The following is a 6,498-nucleotide window of genomic DNA, read 5'->3' as shown; positions in this document are numbered from 1 at the left end:
CACACACACACACACACACACACACACACACACACACACACTCACACGGGCGTACATATAAAACTCCTTATGAATTTCCCATAAGCCTCTGCTGCAGTTTCCACATCAGATTTCTTCCCCATGGTGCAGATGGGAAACAGACTGTGTGCTGATACATTTATTATTTCATGCACAAATATGTGTGTGTGTGTGTGTGTGTACTGACACAGTGTTTTATCAACGTCTTTTCAACGTATTGTGAAAAACACAAACTTGTGGTTAATTGTTTGGAAAAACATTGAGCTCAGCTGTGATTGGACAGAGTAAAGACATTACCACATAAGGACTCTGCCTGAGAAGAGCTTTAGCCAGTGATGAGACATAATTAACTCATTCCTCACATTTATACTACTCAATTCTGATTGGCTCCATGAGCAAGAGAGCTGCCACATAGACCAGTGCAGCCTGAATACGATAAAACTGTGTGATAAAGAGAGTCATTATAGGAAATGATGAATTCTCTATTCTGTGTTATATATTTAGACTTGCTAATGGTAACATAATACACAGTGATCAACATTATTTTATGAAGAGGACATAAAGCAAATCTAGAATGATTGCCATGTTCAAGGAGGAATATCTGACAAAGAAGCTAACTGTGATGACTTTGGGGCACTCTGACCTGATTCTGAAGACCTGTCTCAGACATGTGGGTCTATTATAATGAACTGCATTGGCTAAAATTAAGCTGCTTAGAGAGTCTGAATGGCTCAGAGTTCAACACATGGATTTTCATGCGCTGAAATCACTTATTAAGACTCAGTGTAACAAGCATTTAGGCAAGGTCTTCAATCTGACCATTTAAGATGAGCGACGGTGGGAGCAGCGGGTCAGATGAGCCCATCGATGTTAACTTTGAAAATACACCAGCGATGAACTTGTGTGGTCTCAGGTTAGAGTTTTCTTTTCAGCCAATGTCTGAAGGAGGAGCGTCAGCTCTGCTCCACTGACAGAAGTCAGGGGTGACCCATTAAAGGCAGGACACTGGTCTGCATGGCTACAGATTCAAATCTAAGCATACACACAGACCTTTTGAATCCACGCTAGGGTTGGGCGATTGGATGAATATATCGACTACTGACGATAGGCTGAGCCTGATTGTTTTTACAAGGGCGATTTATTTACTTATTTTCCCATGAGTAAGATTGCTAATAACGATGGAGATAATAGAAGCAGTCAAAACTCCAAATAATAGTGCTGCTTTAACAACACACTTTTTCATCTGCGAGCAAATGCACCCTCTTCAGAGTGCGCCCAAATGCTTGATGGAGCTGCAGAAGCTGCTGATAGCCTAGCATACTCAGCTGGATGGTGGACATGTACATGCTCATGCAAGTTAGTCGTGTTTGAGTACTTGCTCGCACTATACATCTGCACAAGCGACAGACCGCTTTGGTTACATCCTTAGGTTTATCTCTTTCATCCGAAATTGGCAGCTTTATATATATTTTTTAGTGCTGTGAGCATTAATGCGCTGTCATCATGACTAACATGACGTGATTAACAATTAACCCATCTGGAGTGCAGACCGAGTCTAAATCCCTGAAATGTCTCTGTATAATGCTGACAGCCCTAATTTTTTGGGACATTAGGTCGTCCATGTTTGAAATTCTGTGTAATCAGTCCGTGCATGATTACATTGATCTGCCTATCAAAAAGTCTGCGCATGCGCGAATGTATCGCCCATCGTCGATTATTAGACTGATGATTGTCGGTTGGAAAATTTTTATATATTGTCCAGCCCTAATCCACGCTTGGTCTGTTTTCTTGTCAATGAAAAACCATTTTTAATAAATCATTCTTTTGTTGCTTTAATTATGAATACAACAAAATCATGATATTTTTGCTATAAAAACATGACCCATTAGTCCCATTTTCTAAAAGATTTTAACGATTTACACTTACCTGTAATTTTAATATGCTACAGGCTGCAGCACCTTTATTATAAAGCTCAAACATGTGTTTCAACATCATACAGATTTTTCTGGGATCAAAAATTACTCAATAACAGCTCCTTTGAAGTTTGCTAACCTGCACTGTAGCTGGTCATGGAAAATGTCAGGAGTCGTATTCACCATTTAAGCTTTTATGCAGATAATATCAGTGATTTCAGCTAATTAACTTGATGTTTTTGTACCAGAACCTGCATTTATGTATTCAAGCTCTACAATATTTGAGACAGTTAGCTTATAGCTTTGCCTAATGATGCACATGCAGATATAGAAAATTTAATTCCATTTCAAGTTGCTGTGTTGTATTAACCAACAATAACCAGGTATTTACACCTGGTGATTTCTCCACTTGTCACAGAGGCTTGTGATTTCTGTTTGGATAAAAGTGTTTCCACTAATGAGCAAAATGCTGCTGAGCATCCGTATAAAACTATCATTAGTAATCATGGTGATTTTTTTTTTATTATATTTGCTTGTTTGGGACATAAAGGAAATGATGCAGCAAATGTAATATTATGTTATTACAACCTTGTGCAATATTTAGAGAGCTGGATCCAGTCTATCATCCGAGACATGAGCTGACAAAATAACAGAAACACTCGTTATGAAGCAGCCAAAGAGGACACATGTGCTCTGGGCCAAAATTATACTGACTTAAGAAAGCTTAAAATAACTCCATCATTATTTAGAGGAACATGATCAATGAAAATAATTTTAAAGTGTTTTGTAAACAAAAAAATAAAAGATGAAATCTCAACATTTAGTTTACCAAGGCTACATGTATGTCTTCTTTAAAGCTTTTAAGCTTTATTAGTGGAACAGCTCGATTATTGTTGACTTGAGATGAATATAAATGAGTACTGAGTGTAAAGAGCAACAGAATCAGAGGTGGAGGACATGTTGGTGACCTAAATCAAGCAAATCCTACATCTGGATTTGTTCATCCACTAGTACTTTTATTTTTCTTGCTGTTTGGTCAGATTTACAAAAAGGCAGCAGGTTAAAATGTTTGGTGGTGAGCAGAAAGCTGCCTGTCTGAAGAAACTGATTATTTTACATGGAGGGCCTCATTGGACTGTGAGTGTTGCCTAAATAAGCCCGATGAGTTAAACCAGAGTATCTTCACAAATGAGACGCTGGATTCCAAAACTGTTTGAAGATGCCCGATTGCTCATTGAAAGTCAGTCCAAATTTGTGAAATGAGTTGTAATGACATGCATTACTGCACTCATTGAGGTGCTGTTATTTGATCCATCCAGGCAACTGTGAATGGCCGTCTGTTTTGCAGACAGGAAACTATCCGCTATTGTGACACAACACGAGCTGAGTCTAAGAGTAATGATTCTGACAGATCGATGAGCAGAGCAGGACAGCAGCTGCTGTTCGGTGCTTTGATCACACAAACACGAAGGTATTTTAAACTCATCCCTCTGACGTAGAATTCAAATGTTCATGACAGTTATGGATTCATGGATTCATGAATCTGTGCAAAGAGATGTATAACATTGATTTTCACATCCAGAAATCTAAATTCGTCTTCACTTCTATGGAAGGAGGACCAGTGGCTCAGGTTTCTGACTCTTCACTGATATTTTGATTTCCTGCTCTGTCCTTGACCTCCATGGGAATAAGTTGGATAAGTGTTACAGTCCATTAACCATATGGACATTTATTGTAACATTAAAAACTAAAAGCTGGCTAATGTCACTTCAAGTGATGGTTATATAAATGAGACAAATCCATAAACACACACATAATTTTATAATTTATTGCTTTCATACATTAGAAAATGTTGCTCATTTCCTAATTTAAGAGCTTTTAGGCATAAAAAATTGCAAAATAACAAAATATCAGTAGAATTTCAAACACACTCACATCAGTTGAAGCTTTGTTTTCTTCATTGACTTCCTCTGCCGTGTTTCGATAGAACAGTGGTATAAAACTGCAGTTTTAATTGGTTTTTCATCAAGTTCACAATGAATTGATTAACATGCCAACTTTTTGACATCTGAAGTGACCAGAGGAGTCTCTGAGGGAACTTTTTAGTATTTTTAGCACACGCTGAGCCAAAATCCACCACCAGTCAGACTTGGTCTCAGTGTTTCCACTACCCGTGGTCCACTATTCGCTGGCAGCTGCTGTTTGGATCAATTCTGAATCAATACGGCAGCTGGCATACTAGCAGAGCTCGATCACAGCACAGCAACCTGTTAGTTAAAGCTTAATGCTCCAGCTGCCAGAAACCCGGTTACAGTCGACTTTGTGCACTAACCTGATTCCTTAAACGTCACACAAAAGAGAAAGTCTGTGTGAGAGCATGACAATACTAAAGGTAATGCAATAAATATAAAGCAAGACGTAGATTATTTGTGGGACTGAGACTCATGGTACTATGAGAGTGCATATGAATGCCATCCTATAAAGGTGCCAGCGTGAGCTCATTAAATATGTTAATCTGATGACTAACCAGCAAAGCAGTAAGACACATGGTAAAGAAACCACAGCTGGTTATTATTTAAAAACAGTAACTGTGTTCTGAGCAGAGCTTCAGAACGTCAGATAAACACAATACCGGTGTTCAGGGACGGTCCAAGTGATAGTCTGCTCAGAAGTGTGTGTTCATGTGTGCGTGCACAAAGCTCACTGTTATCTTAAGGATTAGCTTGATACAGCAATGCAGCTAATGCTAACACACACACACACAAACAGAAACACACACAAACAGAAACACACACAAACAGAAACACACACACACTTCACTATGAGATTTGCTTAATATCCAGAGTTACTATAAACCCCAGGCTTGGCTTAAACGCTTAAAATGCTGGGAGTGGGTGAATTAATTAGCGTGCACACACACACACACACACACACACGCACACACACGCACACACACGCACGACACACACACACACTCACACACACACACATACACACACACACACACACACACACAGTATCACTGTTCTAGCTTAGTACTGATCTTTATGCAAATGATGTAAAGATGAGTTTTGATGTTGCAGTTACTGTCGTCTCCCAGTGAAGGCATTTTTTAATTCGGCCCGATTCCACCCGTCTGCAGAGATGACCCGCCACCTGCTGCTCACATGACGCATGACGTCGCATCAGGATAAAAGCTGACACATCAATACTCAGCTAATGTATAGGAAACTGGACCAGAGTGGTGCCACATTCACTGCACTAGTTTTCTTTCCCGGGCCATCTTTCATGGCTGCCCTGACACAATTTATAATTTAACATCAACTTTAAACACATTGCTAGAATCTTTTTTTAGCTTTACTTTACACAAGCTCCGAAGTTAACATTTTGTGTAGTTAAGTGCTTTGTTACCTTTTTTGGTGCTTTCAAGTGGTTGCATCATCATTACCATATTCATCTATAGTGTTAAGTATTTTTAAAGGCTTTCCACAGTCATGTGTTTTTCCTTATTTTGCCATATGCTGTGTCACATTGTTGAATGTTCATATTAAATGTGGTTAAACTTTGAAACAATTAGTTCAACATGTAAAAGTAATCACTTTTGTTCAAATGCCTCAGCCTTCAGACTGCTCTGAATACTTAAGCATATGCTACAGTACGCTCTCTCAGCACCATAACTTCTCATTCTGTGGTGTTTAATGCTGTTTTGTGACACATGTTGCCTTTTTCTCACGCATGGGCACACAATGTCCTTTAGCAGCAGTCCGACAGTTCCTATCCACTCATCATGGACATGAATGTCAGGGTAATTTGGGGCTTTTTATTAATTCTTTGAATTGTTCTATTGCCTGGGTAGAAGAACTGTAAAGCATACATCTTTAATTACTTTGAAAAAAGAGAACTGGGTGCACAAGTTTGGATTTATTTTGGATTTTCTGTATTACACAAAAGGTCAAGGTCAATGTCTCATATATCGTCAATTAGTTTATGGCAGTTCTGAACTTTGGTGGTTTCTGGGTTTTTCCTGAAAATCCAAATTCTCTCATCTAAGGTTAACAGTTTGGTCCTTCTTCCAGACGTTGGTAATCTAAATAACTTGTACTTATGCAATTCAAATAATTCTACATTTGTGTGTATGAATTTGTTTAGAAATGGCCCCAGGAGGCCTTCCCAACATGTGACAATCTAAAATTCTCCTTGTCAGATCTCCACAGAATTTCTTGGACTTCCCCATTGTTCTGAGTATTGATCAAACCGATGAGCACTGTCAGACAAATCCTTCTTAATGCTACAAAGAGATACTACCAGCTGTAGTCAATATTGATCAATAATGAGAAGTTAAAAGGCTTCGGCCTTGTCAAGTTAAAAAAAAGATGTAAGTGTTTATGCATACGTTTGACCCTGTGTGGATTAGACATAATCAAAAATTAATTCAAATTTTTTCACCCAGTTCTTGTTTTTCAAAGTAATTCAAAATTCAAATTCAAATTTTTATTTGTCACGTACACAGTCATACACAGTACGATATGCAGTGAAATGCTTAGACAACTGCTCGTGACCTAAAGAA

General features: G+C 38.5%; 1 protein-coding gene across 1 annotated transcript in view; it reads left to right on the top strand.

Annotated features, from left to right (window-relative positions):
• Nucleotides 1–6,498, top strand: part of LOC102291928 (thyrotropin-releasing hormone-degrading ectoenzyme) — a 273,214-nt gene that overhangs the window by 16,338 nt on the left and 250,378 nt on the right. The window lies entirely within an intron of this gene.

This window comes from Haplochromis burtoni, unplaced genomic scaffold, assembly GCF_018398535.1.
Source record: "Haplochromis burtoni strain Fernald_Lab_line unplaced genomic scaffold, NCSU_Asbu1 Contig_456, whole genome shotgun sequence".
NCBI classification, from domain to species: domain Eukaryota; kingdom Metazoa; phylum Chordata; class Actinopteri; order Cichliformes; family Cichlidae; genus Haplochromis; species Haplochromis burtoni.
This window is presented reverse-complemented; position numbering and strand designations above follow the sequence as displayed.